Source organism: Anas platyrhynchos, chromosome 19, assembly GCF_047663525.1.
Source record: "Anas platyrhynchos isolate ZD024472 breed Pekin duck chromosome 19, IASCAAS_PekinDuck_T2T, whole genome shotgun sequence".
In the NCBI taxonomy this organism is placed as follows: domain Eukaryota; kingdom Metazoa; phylum Chordata; class Aves; order Anseriformes; family Anatidae; genus Anas; species Anas platyrhynchos.
Genome location: NC_092605.1, coordinates 2,464,789 through 2,485,464, shown reverse-complemented (window position 1 = coordinate 2,485,464; position 20,676 = coordinate 2,464,789). Strand labels below are relative to the sequence as shown.

At 41.0% G+C, this 20,676-nt stretch overlaps 2 protein-coding genes across 3 annotated transcripts in view; both read left to right on the top strand.

Moving 5' to 3' along the window:
- The first annotated feature begins 1,012 nt into the window (after positions 1 to 1,012).
- Positions 1,013 to 20,676, top strand: part of KCNJ16 (potassium inwardly rectifying channel subfamily J member 16) — a 34,689-nt gene continuing 15,025 nt past the window's right edge. Inside the window, exons 1-2 of one of the 2 annotated variants that reach the window (XM_038165288.2) lie at positions 1,013 to 1,031; positions 1,113 to 1,182. The gene's annotated coding sequence lies outside the window, so the exon portion shown is untranslated. Of the gene's footprint in view, positions 1,032 to 1,112; positions 1,183 to 13,298; positions 13,395 to 20,676 lie in introns of those variants that run through there. The other variant, XM_038165290.2, reaches the window with a different exon arrangement.
- Positions 1,125 to 20,676, top strand: part of KCNJ2 (potassium inwardly rectifying channel subfamily J member 2) — a 58,496-nt gene continuing 38,944 nt past the window's right edge. Inside the window, exons 1-2 of the mRNA XM_072025914.1 lie at positions 1,125 to 1,182; positions 13,299 to 13,394. The gene's annotated coding sequence lies outside the window, so the exon portion shown is untranslated. The remainder of the gene's footprint in view (positions 1,183 to 13,298; positions 13,395 to 20,676) is intronic.

Below are 20,676 nucleotides of genomic sequence, written 5' to 3'. Positions count from 1 at the left end.
ACTGAAATTATGCTGAACCTTTTGAAGATCCTGTAATGTTGCTAAAAGTCACCTTGGCACATGAAAAAGTATCTTAGTGTTAAAAAAAAATGTCATCCATTCTGTAATATATACTGCCCATTGAGTCTGTGCTCTCAGCTACAGCTAGTGCAAGGTTAACATCAGTTAGCCAAACTGCCCCATTGAGCTGGAGAGAGCTCATACCACCATGCAGCAACTCATCCCTCGATTTAGTCCTTACAGTTTGCTGTGGTTTTGGATTTCTATTCCAGGTTCAATTCATATAAAAGTTTCAAAAGTGCACAGGGTCTCTGTGGGGGGACTGCAGTCTGGTCTGCTCCTGACCTTGACTAGTCCAGAACCGTATCTAGAAATTCAGATGACCTAAATTCATCTTTAAGTGCCTAAATTCACCTTCAGGTGCCTGAATGAATAGCCTGAACATGATGTTGTGAAAAGTGGAAAGCAGTAGCAGGTCCATCTTCTGAAAGGTCCTGAAGCAGCATGGCTTCTGAGGAACAAGGGCTGTGCTCCACCCTGGCTCTCACCTGTTTCCAGGTATCTGCCTAGCAGGAACTGACATGCAGTGCTCCCTGCCCCGCGTCTCAGGCAGAAAAGAAGATTGCACTTGTATAGACTGGAAGTCTTTACCTTAGCCTCATGCTAACATAGAAACAAAAGACTTTCTGGAGAAAAAGTCTGACTAAATAAAAGAGAATGTAAGTATGAACTTGAATCTGTTTATCCTAAGTGGTATTTCAGTGGGTAATTCAGAATCCAATCCTATGTGTAAATATTTGAAGTAGCATTTAAATTGTGAAGAGCTTTTCTGACATGGGAGAGTTTCCTGCTTCTTGTTTTTGAAATCCTAACCGAGATGTGCACAGGTGACTTTAGCTTTCTGCTGTGCATGTCTGAGCTGCAGACCGGGAAGTAGCGGGGCAAGCAGCAGATTGGCTCTCAGCCTTTTCTCAAGATGCCAGCAGTTATCAAAGCAGACCCTCTGAGTTTGCTCACAGGAACAAGCTGGGGTAAATGTTTAACTTGAGTCTTTGGAGTCTATGGCTTGTACCTTTCTTTATTATTAACCCAAGCCCTGTTTTTCTTTACAGTCGCACGGCTGCTGGCACACAAGAAACAAAGGACCCTTGACATAACTTCCTCACGGAGGCACGAGCAAAGGTAAAGTACCTTTTATATTGTTTCCATACCTATACACTGGAGAGCGGCTGCACATTTCTGTGTTTGCCTTTTTTTTTTTTTTTTTTTTTTAGGGCAAAACAACCAGACAATGACAAGCATTGCTTTATTGTGCCTATTTTAAAACTTAATTACTGGATAGATCCAGCTGATTTCATCCTATTTTGACAGAAAATGAAAATGTATTTGTACACATAGTACAAGAGTATACACACAGTGAATTCATTCAGACATTCATGCTTTCACAAATACATACACACTCCTTACCATTGCTTTGCTCTTCATGCTACTAGTCTTATCTTTGTAACTATTGTTTTCCTCTTAATTGTTTTCTGTACTGCTCAAGTCCGAAAAGGTCTGCTTCTCCCTGTGGAGAGGCATGACTGCACTATCAAGATCTGAATCTACATCAGTCCTTTCACTGAGCTCACACAAACCAGATGTTCCATTTGTTTTGCATGCATTCAGCACCCTTGTTGATTTATTTTCTCTTCTCTCGACTGTTCAGAAATGACTAGGACACTAGTCCCACAATTGTTCTGTTTATTGTGTCAATAGAATGAATAGTTGCTCTAAAATAATGTTAAATATCTATGTGTGCTATGTGGTGGCTCAAAATTGGTTCACAGTGAGAAGGATTCACTTGCCCAACTCTTCTTTTATTTGCTGTGGCATAAATTTACATGGAAATGATGCCACTGAGCTTTATCCACAGTAATGTATCAAAGGAAATTAGATTGAAGATCAAACAAGTGGCAATTAAAACAAGTAGTTGAGGACATTCAAACAGTTGCTGTTTATTGTGTTGTATTATATATATATTACGTATATATCAGATAAATATAACACATTTTTAGAAACAATATTTTAATACAAATGGATTTTACAAATTTAAGTAAAAGAAAAACCCAATTTGTTCCTGTTTCCAAGAGCTCAGAATGCCATTTTAGTTCATGAATAAATCCTGCAAGTGAAGTGTAAGCTCCATCTAAGCAGACAATATCTCAGCCCTGATATATTCCTTAAGATCCAGGTTCAGTCTCTTGCCTGTGCTTATGTGCAGCCTTGTGAAGATGAGCATATCCCAAACTACCGACTACCACTGGAAAGGAGATTTCTACAGACACTGCAGCTATGCTGTTTGCATTTTGGTTTACATTCAGTAATGTTTGCAACATGGTATAAGCTGCCCTCAGAGTAAAACAGTTTCTACACATTATCTCTGAGCTGTTTTGGGAATGTGGGCAATGAAAGCATTTGGCCTGTAAATACTTACGAATCTGTGAGGAAAGACTTACTTTATAAAATATGAAAGTGCATGATCAGGAAGCGATGTGAAGACACTCTGTCTTCATACTTCCTCAAAAAAAAAAAAAAATATATATATATATATATATTGTATAACTGTTTGGAAGTAGTTCACACATCTATGATTCTTGTAAGCCTATTAAACTAAGTAGTAAGACTCTACTATTCTCTATTTTGACCAAATACAGCTGTTCATTTAGCCCTAAAGATCTTTGGCACCATACACAAGGGATAATGCAGGGATGATAATCACAGAATGAGGGAATCTACTAGATTGTCACTTTACTCCCACTGGAGTTTACTGAAATGAATTAAAGTTTAAAAAAAAAAAAAAAGTGGAAAAAAAATCAGTATATATTGGAAGTCTGTTAGAATGCAGGCCCAAGTGACTATGAAAATCTGAATAATAATACAGAAAACGTAAATGAGGAGTTGCATTAATTTAAAGAGACTGGCACCTCGGTTATAAAATAAACAGGAAGTCAGTTGTGAAGCTCTGAACCTGTTTCCACAATGGCTGATTTCAGATTTTGTAATTTACTCAAAGATCAAGAGATAAACACGCAAAGAAAACACAACAAAACACAAACCTGATCTCTAAAAGAATGGGAAAATTGGCAAGTTGATAAAGAACCTTGAGTCTGTTCAAAGGTGACCTAGGTCAGCAGAGGACGAGTATGCCTTCTTCTTTGTCAGGAGCTCAATGTTTGTTAAGGGTTCATGGATTTCTCTATTTCCTGAATGTTGTTGTTATTTTTTTTTTTTTCAATCTGGCAATTCTACAAAGCATATGTTGAACTTTAAACTTATTTGCCTAGCCTGTTCTGGGTGCTACGAAATGCAAATAAAGATGCTGGCATCAAAAGGGGATGGAGTGCTTTGAAGATGAAGGGCTTGACAGGGAGCCAAGGAGCCAATGGACCCCTGAGAACTGGAATTCTCGTAGGACCAGGAGGACACTACGTGTTGGTGAAAGCAAACACACACCAGAAGGGAACTGGGGAGCTTTTCAGTGTTTTCTCCTGATTAATTGCTTAGGCCAATAGAACTACTAGAGTTTTGGTCCCTGTTACGCATTTATTTATTCTTTATTTTTATTTTATTTTTTATTGGGAAAGGGAGAGGGGTGTTGTTTAGCTGTTTGTGGGTTTTTGTTTGGTTGTTTTGTTTGGTTGTTTTTATTTTTAATGTAATGCTAACAATTCCAAAACCATTCTGGTGATATGAAATGATAAGATGGGATACCTCATCTTGTTTAAAAGACATAAGAACAGAAAAATATCCTTCACTGGCACCACTGCTCCATCTAGGCTCAGTGACATTATTCTGACAATAAATAGATTACAAATTCTTGGGGAAAAAAAAAGCAAAGCCATAGCTCATTCCTGTGCTTCGTTCCAGCTCTTAACATGCTTCTCACCTCCTGTGTAACTCCAGAGCAAAAGAATCAATTGGCTAGCAGCAAAGTACAGTATCGTGTTAAAAATAGTGATAATCATAGAAATAACAATAATGCTATTCTAAGATATGATCAGGGTTCCTTTTCAGAAACTAATGATGTTAAAATAAATGGAATTACGTTGCTTTTCATTTTTTTAAGTCTGTAAATTCCAAAAGAGGATTTGCCCCATTTCTACAATGTGCTTAAAGACTTACAGTGCACCATCAAGTGCAGATTTATTAGGGGCATGAGGGGTTGGCATACGGCATTCTCTGCTTAAAGCTGCTCAGTGCCTTTTCATTCTGGTAAATCGAGATTTTTTTCATCTTAATTATTATTCCTGAGACCATATGTGGCCTTGCATTTTCCACAGCTTTTTTATTACTGCACAGAAAAAGTGATGAGCACTCTTTGATATAAACAGCAAGGAAAACTGATGGTATAGATAGACAGTAGGATAGCATCTAGAAAATGTGAATTGGAGAAAATATTACACAAAGTTCTGTAGTGCAAGGTTTTTCCTTCTTTTTATTGACCCGGTCAGTGAAAATACCTCCACTGAGTTCAGTGGATGTTGGATCAAATCACAGTGTCTCTCTAACTCTCCCCCTCTGCTGGCAATTCAGTTCTTGCTGTGCTGTCAGAGCTGCATAGGATCTCTGAGCTTTTCAGAAAAAATCTTTTAAGAAGTCATACAGGAGCACTCTCATTTGAGCCAAAATATGAAACACCTAAGAAAACTCTGGGGCAGTGGGAAGCAGGAAAACTGACTAGATGATAAGGAATGACAAGTAGATTCTGCAGTTTGAATGCTATCTGTTTACATTTTATAGCAATCACAGCCAAGCATACAGAGTGTGCTTGATAACACATGGTCAAGAAGATAGTATTTCTGGTTCAAACATACGGAACATTCAGTAAGTGCACCTTGGAGTTTTATGATACCTCATTTGATAACCCAAATCAATTTCCACCACTAAGCCAACAAAGCGTGATATTATTCTTATATTAAGAAGCGCAAATAACTTTCAAAACAGTGAGCTGCAGATAAGGTTATTTCATACGCTTTTGAAAGCCACTGCACTTTACTGAATATTACACACTGTCACAGCCCATGTTCGGCAGTATCATACATTATAGATCCTCAAAATTATACTTCATAATCTGCAGGAAGATTGGATGGTTTCATACAAAATGTTTAGCTTGTATGTTTACATGATGTGAGTGGCTTGACTGACAAGAATATTTTTCTACTTATGTTTCACAGTCCTTCTTGATGCAGATTTACTATTGTTGTTGTTATTATTATTAATAATAATAATCTGCTCTGCGCAATTCTCTGCTTTGTTCAGCACAAAGGCATGGAAGTTGCCAAATATAATTCACAAACTCTATTGAAGGAAGAGAAATGCAGTCCTTTAAGTAAACTTTTCCACCAGTGTTTAGAAATTTTCTCTCAACAGAAGCAGAAGCATTTCTTTTCAATGGTTCTTCTGACCAGCTAGGAATATGTTTTAAGTATATAACACAGAAAACTGGATACTGTGAGGTTCTGATTTTGAATGGAAGCTTAAAATTTTCCACTTATGATGGAAAATTTCTCACCTGAAAACGTGTATCCAATATTTTGGGAGTTGTAGGAAGCTTCTTGATTCCCACATATTTCCTCAGTTCTAAAGACAGCTCTATTTCCACCCTCCAAAACCAACTTTAAGCAGTGAATCAAGCATGTGATGAGCTAAGCTTATTTATTTGGTAGGCAGATTATTTTGCAGTGGTGGAGTTTGAAACAGAGTTAGCCAAAAATGAAATTACTAATGTTCAAGAGAAAGGCAGACATTTGTCATTGACAAATCAAGTTTTAACTTTCATTAACCCAAATGGCAGTTTTATCTAAATTACCAGATCAGGTCCAGAAATTGGATGGTTGCTTGGTTTTCTTCAGGGATAATTCTATGTATGGAAACATTTTTTTGACAAGAGAAGAAAGCACAATCAATATTTTACTGAAAATAGTTTGTAGACAATCTTTAACTCAAAAAAAAAAAAGAACAAAACAACAACTAAAAAATGTTCTCTGTATGATTTTACTGCTGATGAAAGGCCTTAGTCATACAACATTTGGAAAAAGAATTTGCTGGTTTGAGACTGTGGCTTATTTCCAAACTTCAGACACTTTCACCTTGTCTTTTGCTCCCAGCTCAAATTCACAAAATCCTCTTAGTTTCATTTCGTTCCCACCATAGAATCATGTGAAACTTAAGCGCAGAGAAAGGCACTCTCCTTGTCTCCTCTCCACCGCAGAAGAAAGAGATAACCCCACTCAGGGTGAGCTGGCAGCCTGGGGCAGAGCTGGCCTCAGCAACAGGCCTCAGGACAGAGATCTGCACCTCAGGATGGAGATTTATGCCTCAGGATGGAGATCTGTGCCTCAGGACAGAGATCTGAGCCTCAGGACAGAGATCTGCGCCAAGGCCTCCGGCACAGTGCGGCTTCTCAGGCCAGGCTCCAGCACCACAGGGGAGCAAGGACGCCCACTGGGCAGCCCATGCCGGCGGTTCCCCTTCTTCCTCCTCCTCCTCCTCCTCCTCCTCTGCGGGGCAGGAGGCCCCGAACGGTGCCGGGGCGCTGGCGGCGGGCGGCGCGTGGTGCTGAAGGGATAGCGCCCACCCGCCCGCCCGGCCCTCAGGCCGCCGCCGGGGGCAAAGGCCTGTCCCGGTGCCTCCCGGCTGGAGGGCTGCCACAGATCTTCCTAGAATAAAAGTTGTTGGTTAAAAACACTGCTCCTGCCCCCAAAGCTTTCCCCAGCACTTTCTAGAATGCAAGTTTTTAGCTAAAAAACACTGCTCCTACCTCAAAGGCCTGCCCCAGATCTTTCTAGAATAAAAGATTTTAGCTAAAAAACACCGCTCCTGCCCCAAAGGCCTGCCCCAGATCTTTCTAGAATAAAATTTTTTTAGCTAAAAAACACCACTCCTGCCCCAAAGGCCTTCCCCAGTGCCTCTGGGCAGGAGAGCTGCTACAGTCACTGCTCCTGCCCCAAATGATTCTGTGATGCAATGAAAGGCCTTCCTCAGCGCTTTCTGGAAGGAAAGTTGCTAAAAACACTACTCATGCCCCAAAGCTTGGTTTAGCATGCTCTGTAGAACTTGTTTTCTCCTACCTAGTAAGAACTATGGATGTTTTTAAATGTTACGGTAGTAGTTGATGCCCTTGGTAATAGCCTGTTGTGCTGCTTTACCGACACAGAGCAACGAATTGGTCTCCAGCCTGAATTGCCTACAGCTTAATTAGGTATGACACACATTACTTCTTGTGCTAAACTGCTGCAGGGGGATGCTGTGTGTTGTTAAACAGCTGCTGGATGCTGCCCGAGAGGGAAATCTATTTATGGGCTGTGTTTTGGGTTGTAAAGTTTGCAGCCATGCTTAGGAAACAGCAGTGCTGAAGACCCATGCTGAATTATTAAGAGTGTTCAGTCACACAGAACAATAACCATAAAAAAAAGGGGTCAGACACTGGCTGGCCCCATGTGGGTGGTGTACAGGGACGGAAAGCACAGGTTGTCCGGAGGGCAAGGGCTACTGCTGAGCAGCAATACCTAAGTGGTCAGAGACCATTAACAATTACCCTCTGGCCTGAGGAACTGGCTGGATCCAGACAGCTCAGAAATAATGTAGCCCCACTGGAGAGACTGTGCTTATGCAACGGGAAACTCTGGGAGAGATTTCCTGACACACTAAGGAATCTGGGATCTGCAAATCTACAAATGTTAGTGAAAATCAAGATTTTTGCTTCCTCAACTACTTTGGAAAAAAAATTGCATAATGATCCTCGGTAACATCTTAAGACGTTAGGCGTTAGCTATGCGGTCAGCAAAGGGCTGGGCTATTTCTATTTATCAGGTATCCCATTTGAATTCCCCTGCCAAGAACTGAATATTTAGGATTTCCATGGCAACATATTTCTGAACCCCTATTACAGTCAGACTGACGCGTGTCAACTGATACAGGGATGCAGAAGGTAGTGGCTGAATTTATTCAAGCAATCACATTCTCTTTTCCAAGGCTAATGCACATGAATACTGAGTTAGAAAACTGAATTGACAGGGATTCCATCTCAATGAACATGTATAATGTTCCAGCCCAGAAGAGCAGCTTTTAATTGATGAGTGGGATTATATTTACATAGCAATTATAACAAAGTCAAGTCTGGCTTTATGTGAAAGACTATTTGCTGTAATATCTTGCTGCTTGGTTGTCCAGAAAAGCTGTTCCTTTGTGGGCAGGACAAAAATCAGACCAGGTGCACTCAGCTTTTACATGTGCTTCTTTTCTTATTCTGCAAATACTCACCTTATGAGGCCAACTCAACAGTCACATTGTGGTTGCCTTAGATACATACATTAATTTACTCCATTATAACTTAGATGCTGATTGTCTAACTGCACACGTATTAATAGTTACTCACTGTTATCCTCAAATGGCTGTTCGGTGGCTAATGAAAAATGAATAAGAGTTCATTCTAAATCCCATATAAGTCAATGGGCATCTTTCTCCTCATTTCATTCAGAGCTGGAATTAGCTATCCCCATTGCAGTGCCACCAAATATTAATTTTTTGTCCTTAAGATACCTCTCAAGGTATTCTACCTTGATTCAGCTACTGATTCAGTTTCATAGATGTGAAACTGGGCCAGAAAGATTTTCTCTGAATCATCCAGCAAATACAGAGATGTTCTGCCCCTCAGTCTGGATTTCCTTTGATGGATAATGGGTTGTAGAGAGAGGAAAGGTGTATGCCTGAGTTTTGATCCAACATGGAGTTGAATCTGGGGTAGGGAAGCGTCTGGATCTGGGAGCTAGGAACAAGTTTCACATCTTGTAGTTCTGCATAGTCAGGGAGACCAAGAGTTGTATTCTGATGTCTTCTTATGGAATTAGCATGAGTTATGTTCTGCTGATGGCTCTGGAAACAAGAGGGTGGTGAGGAACTCAAACCATTTATTATTCACGGCATGGCAAAGACAAATATGCATGACACCTATGTATACAGCCCCTCTAAACACTGAGAAGGGCTGTACTTAGAAGCCTGACTCAAATGCCATACCTGTTTCTGTGGGCTTGAACAGGGAACCAGGAGCTGGCATCCCTGAATTCCCAAGAGGTCAGATGTGCTCATCCTTAACACCAGAAAGGGCGTTGTAGGTCCATTCTGTTACTATGCTAACAGGTTGGAGGATACCCTTAACTGGCTTGCCTAAGGTTGTACAATGCTAGAGATGAGGAAATCAACCTGTGTCTCTTGAGTCTTTTACGACAAAAAGATTTTTCTTCTCTTAATCTCGGCTTTCATTTCTCTAAGTCTTACTGCCATGGAAATTGTCTCCATAGCTGGTATTAGAATTACCTTGTTGTCATCATTAGTAAAGCACATAATAGATAGCTGAACAGCTCTGATATTTATCTTTAGGTCCACAGCTATTGAGATTCCAGAGGCAAATTAGAAAAAAACATAGACTCTTTATTAGTAGAACTTAATTTAACTGTATTTAAACTTAATTAAGGAGGAAAAAAAAATGACATTTCTTAATGTACTCTTTCTTTATAAAGTATGAAATAAGGATATTAGATTAGTTTGATCCTGGCTGTTGTTACGTGCACACAGTAGATGAGAATGCAAAAATTCCCTCATTCAGTTAGGTACTCTTGGATGTCAAATCAAAGACCAGGTGCTCCAAAAGCCCATTTCCTTTCTTCAGTGTTTTATGTTTCCCAGCCCTGTAATTCCTCCCAGGAAACCAGAAGAACTCTTAATTTCTTGTCCCCCTCCCCCCATTAAAGTAACAGCTCTGGTCATTTAAACAATCAAGCACATGTTCTTACACTGTCTGCACCTCATGCTATCCATAAATGGTGATGTGGTAAGAAAAACCATGGAGGAAAGGAAAGGAAATGACATTAACCTTTTCCATCTGATAAATAAGGGCTCCATTCAGCTGCAATAATCCACATCCTTCCCTAGAGATCCAGTTAATTTAATACCTAAGGGCTCAGTTCATTTAAAATTATTTCCACACTGGCCAGCTGATTTCTTGGTGAATTATTCAGTCCCTAGACTGAAATATTCTCCCTGTGCAATAACACATGAGAAAGGGCTAAAGCTCTTCTCCAGCTCCCAATGGTCTGTATGTCCACTGACATACAGAGTTGCTAGAGGGGCTGTGACATCCACATCTATGCCCTCTACATTGACAGGAACTTTTGTAATGATTTTCCTAAGGCCACCAGTCTGCAAGCACTGAAGATAACATACCCGGTCCCATTTGCTGCTCTTCTTTGCTGGAAACTTCTCACCTTCCTATCAAACTTTAAGCACCTGCAGTTTATAGGTAGTAGAAAGAGAGTTTGAACTTTGAATGGGTAGAAATTTGGAGCAACAGACTCACCCAGTCTAAAAAAAGCAGCCTGGATTATGAATGTTGTTACTGGGGTTTGAGGTAATGGACATGGATCTGTGACCCCTGCACTGCTGCTTGTGTGATCCACTTTTCCCAAGGCTAAAAGCTGGGAACTAGAATTATTAATATTATTTTTTTTCCCTTTCCTCCTTGGCAGCCCTTAGATGGCTCCAGTGTGATTGGTATCTGCTCAGCCATACCCAAGGAACCTGCAAAAACAAAGGACTATTTGCATGCATCAAGGAAGATGTTTTGAAAGCATCACAGAGCAGCAGGGCATATAGAACCCAAATGAAAATCAGCAGGAAACAGTACTCTAACTTCAGTAGCAATATATGAAAATTCCAGATTTACTGTATTGGTTGCATTGATCATTGTCAATTGAAAGCCATGGGAATCTTGTCATTGGCATCAGGAGATTTTGGATTAGATTCCTATATTATGAAACATGTTCCTTCCTCTTTTATTTTTTAAAGGGAGTGTAACTAATTGACTATAATGATCCAATGTTGTCTGCAATTTTGCAGCCTTTCTGATGCTGTAATAAGTTCTAAGGGTTCATTATTAGACTGTCTTGAAACTCGGTAATTAAACAGGAAAAACAAGAAATCTAACTTCACTTCAGTAGTTAATTGAAGTGCATTTATTGACAGATTTGAAGCTCTAATGGCAACTCTGCTTGCTGAGAACAACCAGCTCTTGGCTTGTATGGACCCTTAGCTCCTGGGGTGGACATAGCCTCATAAAAAAAGGGGTAGAGAAGCTGTGTAAATGCTCCACATAAACCCATCACCCTCCAGGCTTGCATCACAGGGCTGGACTGGATCTGAGCAGGAGGCTATAGCTGGATGTTGGCACATTCTCTTTTGTTGCGTTGCTGCTCTTCTTCTCTCCTCCTCCTCTAGAAGCCCACGGGCTGTGTGGGGTTGGTAGACCAGAGGTAAGCAGGAGTGCTTCGATGGCCACGTTCGAGTTCCTGGCACAAGGTGTTGGGGCAGGAAATGGTCAGTCAAAATAACCCCCCTTGGATCTACCCTGCTTCCTTAAGGATTCCCCAAGCTGCAAATCTTTAGAAGGAAGGAGCTGGATCTTCAGCCTCATAATGCTGAGAAGGGAGAGGACTGTCATGCATCAGTGCCACAGCAAGCTACAGCTTGATAGCTCTGCTGCTTAATCTGCCTTTAATACAGCAATGTTGAGCCTGCTATGCACCTAATACTAGTACATTCTTATCCCCATCCCATCTGTATTAGAAATTAAGGCAGAAACACGAAGCCCATTACCATGCTGTAACCTTAAGAACAGTTTCTCACCTCATAGAGGCACTCAGCAGGCACTGGTGCGTTCAGCCCTGATTCATTATCGCTGAACTTTGGTGCTGGCCATGACCAGTGCTGTCTGGATTCAGTTAGCCCATTCCACTGGCCGGAAAGATTTCTTAGCATTTGTGTTATCTCCCTGGAAATCTTAAGCAGGGATCTGAACACAATTGAGAACACTTGCCTGATAGAAGAGGCAGAAAGCAAATGGATTCTGCAGGAGACTGAGGGGAGGAATGGAAGCTGGCCCTGGAACAGCACTCTCCCAGCGTAGGAAATACTGCAGCAGCTTAGTGAAACATGGAACTGGGCATTTTTGTATATGATGCTGTGCTGACTTTGTGTGATACTCATTGATTTCACCCATAAGCTAGTTCATCATAATGTTAGTTAAAGCGTCTGTTTTTTTTCCAAAAGTTTTGGAATGCTTCTGGCTTCGTGGAGCTGTTGCTTATCAGCATACTGAGCACTGTGATGCCAGCCGCAGTGACGCAGGTAAATGAAGTCTATGAGACTTCATTGTTATAAACCAGCTGCAAATCTGACCCAGAGGAGATATGGATTCTATTCAAGGAGTCTATGATGCAAATTTATGCAGATGACTGTCATTAGTCTACTGTATGTTTGCTTGAGACAGCGGGGTAAGGAATAGACAGCAACTCCTCAGAGAAGAGGCTGTGGAAATTGCAGATTTGTGCCCAAACTGCCATCTTAAGGAAAGCGTTAGAGGACAAAAGAGACTTGTCTTGCGGTTCTCTTGATAGATTACAGGAAAGCAGAAGGGTAGAGGCCATTTCATCACCTGCCACCGACCTCTTGGCTCCTTTTTCTTGTCACTTTTCTTGTCACTTGTCACTTGACTTTTCCTGTCACACACATCTCTGCCCAAGTCTCCTGAAGCAAAACTCCTTGTGTGTACGTGTGTGGCCAGTGTGGCCTGCTAAATATTTCCCCCAGCACTCGCAGAGAGACCTGGCAGCATCACTGTCGCATTTCAGGTGACGGTGACCGAAGGCCAGCCGGTCTCCATGCAGCCGAGTCAGAGGACGGAGTAAAGCAGGAGCTGAAAATAACCCGTTGGTGCTGCAAGTGCGGGCAGGTTGGCAGCGGCGGAGGACTCTGGGAGAGAAACGAGGACTTCAGACATCTGCTGGTGGCTTTTGTTATACACGGAGGCCGTGGGATGTACAGATAAAGTGCAAGGCCCAAAGGCATTTGTGCTTGTGTAAAAGCACCTTCCACTTTTACAAAAATCGCTGTCAAGGCTGCCTGAAAGAGGCTACAATTATCTGTTGGATCAGTTATCAGGGACACGGTTGGGGGGCAGATCAGATCCCGGTGTAAATCCTCCGGTTGCTTCGTACTTGCTGCGAAGTAGACTTTGAGCCTTTCTGAGAAAAAAATAGGAAAAATGCTGGACTCCCAAATGTAGCATATGTCTCGTCAGTTCTAATGTGCTGAAAGGATGGGATTTTCTGTGAACTTTTCCCAAGCAGTCTTGCATTTTTTTTCTCTCTTTGAGAGGGGGAGGAGTTGCGCCTAAAAAAACAAACCCAACCTGTCGTTCTCAGCCCTGCCAACCTGTCAGTCCAGCCATGCAAGAGAGGGAGAGAGAGAAAAAGAAAGGAGGGAGTGAAGCAGAGATTCAGATCTCAGCAGATATTAAGGTAAAGCCCATTTCTGTTTCCTGACTTATGCGCGTTCGTGTGTGTACATTTAAATAGAAATCCTGTTACCTTAGAGAGTTTTAAACTAACTAAACAACCTGCATGGGAATAAATTGTTCATCTTGCTCAACGAGAAGTGTGTTTTGCATTGTAACCTGGCAGCTTGTTAGTTGTTGTTTGGCAACACAGTTCTCTATCACACAGAAATTCAGAAGGGGACTTTGTGTTCATTTGAATATTAAAAGTAGGCAGAGTTATAATGCTGGTACAAATACATGCTCGGGAAGCTTTGTAATTGCAGGGCTGAGTCCAGCCTCTAACTACTGAAGATCAGGATAAGAACTTGTTTGAGGAGGGAATTTCTTGCAAAGCTGCCTATTGCAGTGCTCTTACACCTTCTCCTGGAGCGTTTGGTATTAGCCACTGGTAGAGACAGGATACAGAACCAGACAGACAGTGGGGCTGATCCAGTTTGGCAATTCCTACATTCCTCTGTTCCTGCCTGTCCACGTACGGTGGGTTTTTCCAACGTGTCATTACCAGAGGAACAAAGCTAAGGTGCAGCAAAACTGACCGCATGAATTCTTGAGTTAGGAGGGCAGACCAGCAGAGGCACTTTCAGCTCATACCAGAGGAAATTGAAGGTTACAGACTGTGAGAAATGTTGGCTGAACTGAGCGTGAGTCAGAAGAATCGTTCTGCCCCAAAGCCTGCCTTCTGAGGCTGGTCTGGGCAACCAGCTTGTCGGAACTGTTGGAGCAGAGAGGGGCCTAGCAGCAAAGGCCTGAACTGCAGGAATGGACTCAGTTTTCTTAGGTGTGAGTGGCTGTGTGAATGTGAACTTGTGCACAAATATGTATGTGTAATGAGTGATGAGAGACACTGACCCCTGGTTTGTTTTAAGAACCCACAAACAAAAGTAAGAAAGGAATAATTTTGTTGTCCACCTTAGAGATATCCTGATTTCTGTATTTGTTACCCTGGACAAACAATTCAAACTGTACTGAAAACAGAGATGCTTTTCTAACTAGGCTGAGGATCTGGGAAGGTCACATAGAAGGCAAACAAGTGGATAGGATTTCCTTTTCTCGCTGTATACTTAGGGTTTTCGCTCCTACTGCCACTGTGTGCCTGAGGAAGCTAACCTGCCTCGCAGTACTAACCCAGTGGATAGAAGATGATTGAAAGATGCCAGAGAAAGACAATGCAATGCTTATGTTACTCACTGCATCATTTGCAACGCACTTGCCAGGGGGTTGATTACATAATACTAGCTTCTGCATGTTCCTTGCTGTTAAACTTCCTCAAATACTCGCTCCTGTGCAGTAGTTTTGGAACGAAGCTCTCCTCCTGTGAAAGCAGCCACCACGGTGCTCTGAACCTGGAAAGAAGACAGAGGTGGTCCAGCTTAGAGACGGGTGGTCTGTGATGTGGTCTGTCCTCATGGCTATTGCTGTAAAAAATGCAGCATCCTTGCCTTGCATCACTTTTCCTTTCTTCTGGTCTCCTGGGAACATTCAAGCTGTTTCTTTTTTACCCCTGACTCATTGACTCGTGGTGATACAGAGTGAGACTACAAGCTTTTAGTTGGGCATAAAAGAAATTCTTTTACAGATAGTGTTTTCTGTAGTAATATCATAAGCTTTCCTGCCACAGCCATAATGGAGAGGGAAGTGCTTTTTGAAGAGACTTAAGGAGATGGAGAAGAGGAAGTGAATGCTTCAGTTTTGGTGAGGATAAACATTCCTAACATTCTGTTACAGTAACAGAGATTAGTCACTGAAAGAAGAAAAGGGAGAAAGTTCTTTAGCTTTCATCTGCAGAGACTTTACTAATTGGCCTCCCAGCACTTTTGCATCTTCCTTTTGCTTTCTTTTCTTTTGTGTCCTTTTGTTTAGGTGATTTAAATCAATGCAAAGAAGGCTTGCATCATTTACATGACACAGTCATTCTATAATACTGATGGACATTTTTGAAACGGGAGCAGGCAAACATTCTGGTGCACTTGTTCCTGTTACTTTTGAAAGGGTGTGACTGGACTGATGCTACAAGTTTGGTGCCACTAAGTCATGCAAGCTCCCTAGAGATACACACTGCCAAAAGCAAAAATTCCAGTACATCCTGATAAATGGTTTAGCACAGCTTAGCAAATGTCAGTTGATCAGTCAGAGTTAACCGGCAGCAAACTTGCTAAATTCAGGCAATATCCAAGCAATCCGCAGATTAGCTGTATTTCGTTAGTGTAGCAATAATGACTCAGCGCCACAACAGAAGGGAACTCATATCAGAAATACAACTCAAGCTCTTACCAAGATTTCTATATCCTTTCTTTCTGGAGGCAGAAAGAACTGGGACTGATGTATCAGTCATTTGTTCAGGAAGCTCTGTTTATAAAGAAACAAACTTTTGCAAAGGAGGTGTTACCAGACAAGAAGGTTGAAATCTTTGAGACACCCTTTTGGCAGAAGGGATTCTGAATAGCCCTTGGAAAGATCAGTTGGAAAACACTTCACACTGAGAAAGTTTCTGCCTTTCAACAGGACACTGCTAATTCACCTCATTCTGTATTCTCTGGCACGAGTATGGTTCTCTAGATTGGCTGATTCCATGTCCTTCTTTATTTTATTAGGTCTCTTTCTTGCCCAAAATTCTCTCTATGAGCATGAAACCATTCTTGGTAACAGAACATCCATTTACAGTAACTTGCTGTGCAATTAAAATGCCAGATGATAAATACAAACAAGCCAAACAAATAAACAAACAGAAAACAACCTTGGATTTCTTTTCTATTTGCTTTTTAAATTAGGACAGGAGTGCGATCTGATTCTCAACTTTTCACGCCATGTTGTGAAAGCAGACTATTTGTCTATTCTGTCTGGCAGGAAGGAATGCTGTAACCCAAAAACTCATTGTGCTGCTTTTCACAAGATACTTCATTTTTTGTAGTTTGCAGTCATGATAGTAACACTAGTTCCTGTTTCTAAAGCAGTTAAAAGTCCTGTTTTGCGAGTGCAGACAGGGAAGAATATGGTTCAGCTACTCAAATATTATTTGTGGTGACATGCTGGACTGGAGAATTGGAACAGCAAAGAGAGATTCAGCCCTTAATTTCCTGTGGAAGGATTGTGCTGAGGAAGCATTACATTTTTGGTTTCTCTTTGCTGTCCACAGGATAGAGGATAGAAGGTCACTACTAACCTGGGAAGATCTAAGAAATGACATTTGATAAAAATCAACAATCTGGGAAACGAATTGAGGTAGAGGCAGGTTCGGCGAACAATGATTTTTCAGACAAGTTTTCCTGCACTCCAAAGGAAAACCAAGGCAGAGCCTGACAGTAGATTGTGAAATGAAGACTCATCTGGATAACAGAGTAAAACTAGCTGGAAGTTTTCCATGTATAAGAACTAAAGGTGTCTCCATTTGTGAGGCAACTTTGAGCACAAAGGATCTCCTGTTCTTTTTAAAATTCTCAAATTGTTTTCAAAATGGAAACGAATGTAGTGTACATCAGTTTAACAGCTTTGATTCTGTCTTGCAGTATCAGCACAATCTTGTTTCTTTGCAGGCCTGTAGCCTGGCTGTGATCAGACCTAAACTAGCATTACTGAGCTGATTTCTGACATGGCCAGATGCTCCAGGCAGTCCATTTTATTCCCCAGTAAGTGCTGATCCTTAGCAGCTATGGCAGAGCATGCGTGTCTTCTAACTGGCATTCTCCCACTCAAAGATGCTCAAAGCAAGACAACTGATATATTAACTTAACGCATGTAAAAGTAGATGCCATAAAACACAGCCTGTTTTCCACCAGAAATCTCAGTGGGAAAATTCAAACATTTCTATTTCCACTCACAAGCATTAACCAGCTGTTTGACTGTTACTGAAAATCCTTCTCGTTTTCCACAGCTGAGTGAGAACTCTTTCCAGGAGTGATCTGTGGTGAGGCTTCTAGTGCACTCTTGCTTTGGACAGACTATGAATATTAATCTTTTCATGGCATTTTTTCACACAGATAGCTATTCCCCAAAGAAATGAGACAATTGGTGCCTCATGAAACAAGCAAGCAAACAAAAAACCCCAACAAATATCCCCGAAATAACCTCTATGAGTTTCAGTTCAGATCTCAGAAAAAATTGATTTTGACTTTTTCAATGGGAACAGATAATTAGCGCGTTGTTTTATCTCCTTGAGTCTGTTCAGATCAAGTTAGATGATTGGTGCAGCAGAGTTTTGGATGGAGGTGCAGTTGCCCTGGCAACAATCGGGAGTGAAATCAGAACCTTTTGAACAGCCAGTGGAATGTGGTTCTACTTGGATGACAATAGGTCAGAGCATTTTAATGGGTAAAAACGTAATCCAGTACAATAGGATTTATTGCCACTATGTCATCAGATTGACACTATTCCTACAAATTCTTTAGCTTGTGACAGCCTTTAACTGAAAACTGTTTAGTGGAAAAACTTGTAAAATGCAATTAATCATTTTGTTTTCCAAATCAACCGAAGAGCCTGTGTCTCTCAGGGGGTTAGAAAGAATATCTTCCAAGTGAGTGAAATTCAACCTCTCTGCACAAAGCCCTAATGAATGGCTGTTCTGGACACAATAAATGGTTCTAAGAACTGAAGGCTCATTTCTGCAGGGTGCTGAGTACTCCGGTCCTGGTCTATCGGAGAACTTCAGCACTTCCTTAATTTCACACTAACAAAATAGTTTCTAGTGATTTCTAGGATGGTTATTCATGCTCTTAAACCTGATTGTATTTGCTGACAGACAGGACCTTGCGGGATTAAGTCCTAAACCAACACTAGAAGAAAAGATTCCCTGTTCTGTAAAGCAAGGGCATGGGGCAATATTTCATCCCTTCTGCTGACATTTTTCCAACTTCCGCAATAATGATCCTTTTATTCTGAAAGATCCCAGAGTGCTTTCTTAAACTAACAAAATGCAACCACTGCTAGGAGCAACAATGCATAAGGAGAATACATTGATGCAGCTTTAAGGAAACATCAGATTAGGATGCCAAAGTCTGTCCTTCTACCCTGAAGCCAAAAGCATAAACAGCTTGTCTTGGCATCCTTTGGGATGTCAGTATGGGACCTCTGTCACACAGAGAGATCTAGAGCTATCTAGATTTTGATGCCAAATAGCTGAAATGATCCTTAATATTCATTATAGATGGGTACCCCGCTGAACCTTCTGCCAATTTCCCTTTCAAATAGATGAATGTCATTCTCATTCACTTTCCTTTAATATGAAAAGCAGATTCTCCTCAATCATACGCCTGTACCATGCATATCCTTTCATTGTTGACATGAGGCTTTTACAACAATAAAACCTAAGGCTAGTAAGTATTCCTCTTTTTGGAATTATTATGTAGTTACAAAGAACAATTGAGCCAGACAATGACAAAACCTGTTTCTTGTCTTCCTCAATGGGAAATGGGCTTTGAGTTTTGTAAGGATGTTCATAAACAGCCAAGGGTGTGTAAGGAGAAGAATGACCTCAAAGCTGGGTTTTACACAGGAGAACAAAGAGATCTCAAGTCCTGATTTGAAAAACAGTCGAAGCCCAAATCAATGTCATAATGTCATAATTACCAACACGCGTCACAGCGTTGCTGGAACCCACTTGCCGCTTCTGCCTTTAAACACAAGCTCCTCTCCTAAGTGCTCTGCAGCTGTCAAGCTTTGTGAATGATGTTTGTGCTGGCAGTTAGCTGGGAGATAACTTCATCTATCTAGCATTCGTATGGCCTGAAGATCCATCCTCGTTTCTTCCTGCGGGATGTTTTGTGACATTATTGTTTTCAGGTTGCTTTGCCTTTGTTACAGTTCTGCTGGCTCCTTTCCAGGACCTTTCAGGTTACTTTTTAGTCTCCTTAATCTGTACTTTCTCTCCTGAGCATAATAAGCATTGCAGTTGCTCCCAGACTAAGACACCCAAGTGGTGTGACTTGCTTTTTTCTGTGGGAAACACCACTTTATGTTTTTCACAGACCTAATTCCCCGAAGATCTTTTCAGTATGAAGTGAATACAGCTTAGCACTATACAAAATGTTCCTAAGGAAGAATGCCACCAATCCAAGCTCACATGATTCACAGCTTGTCAGGCCCTGATAGTGTTTTGAGGTTTAGTTAATAGCCTACGGATTTCTGGATCTTTTGAGTGACTCTGGCTTTGTGGCAGGAGCAAGCGATGCTCTTAATCAGTGAAAACAGGAGGAAAAAAAAAAAAGACCCAGGGAAAATATAGGCCAAAACATCTGTCTCTTATGCTGGGTGTATCACTTTTGAATTGAATTTTGTTGAGTAATTATTCTTCTAATTCCCAACTAATTTGGGAGTTTTTTACAGGAATTGTTCAGCGGCATGCTGGTGCCTCTGGTGACTGCAGCCCTATAAAGTTAATGTGTAGGAAATGAGAGAAAAATTATTTTCAAGGGGGTATAACACCTATGAGGTAAAACAGAAAAGCTGTTTTCAAAACAATCCTTGGGGATTGCTTTGGCAATAAAACCAATGCAACTTCAGTTTAGATATCTTTTTGTGTGTGTGTTTGTGTGAGTGTTGACATTTGTAATGTAACAGATTTTTATTTGATGTATTTTTGTTAACATCGTCTTGATAAGATCTGCTCACTTGTTCACAGTGTTTGCAGTTGAGAAGTAAAACAGGAAAAACACGGCTGACTGAACAGGTTCATTACAAACATCTTGAAATGAACTGAACCTTCCGTAAGTAGCTCATTCAGTCAGTAGTACTGCTGAGTGAAAACCTTCCATGCAAAGATCAACCACAGAGGCACAGACCTTCGGCACTGAGGGAGACATAGTCAGTCTCTATGCAAATCACTGAAAGACAAAAATCTGATTAAAAAAAATAAAATCTAAACTCACATTTATTCATTTATTGTTAAAGGCAACATTTGTGTGTGTCTATATGTAGTATCTATATATTTAAATAAGCACTGACACCTTTGGAAACAGTTTGATTTTGTGAACAGAAAATAATGTATTAACTTCTGCTGACACAGATGAGAAATTTGCTGATTGAATAAATTCATTATAATGGGACTGAGAGATCAGTTTGTTGCTTTCCTGCAGTTGTTCATCATAAAGCCTTCAGTGAGTGGCTCACCTTGCTGGCTCCAGTCCCACAAAGAGTTGAAGCAGGCTGAAGTCCATCCCTTTTATTGCTTGTAGTTAAGCATAGGTGTGAACACTTTTCTTAGATTTAAACCCAGTGCCATAGCTCTTAGATTGTCCTTATCCCATGTGCCTGGC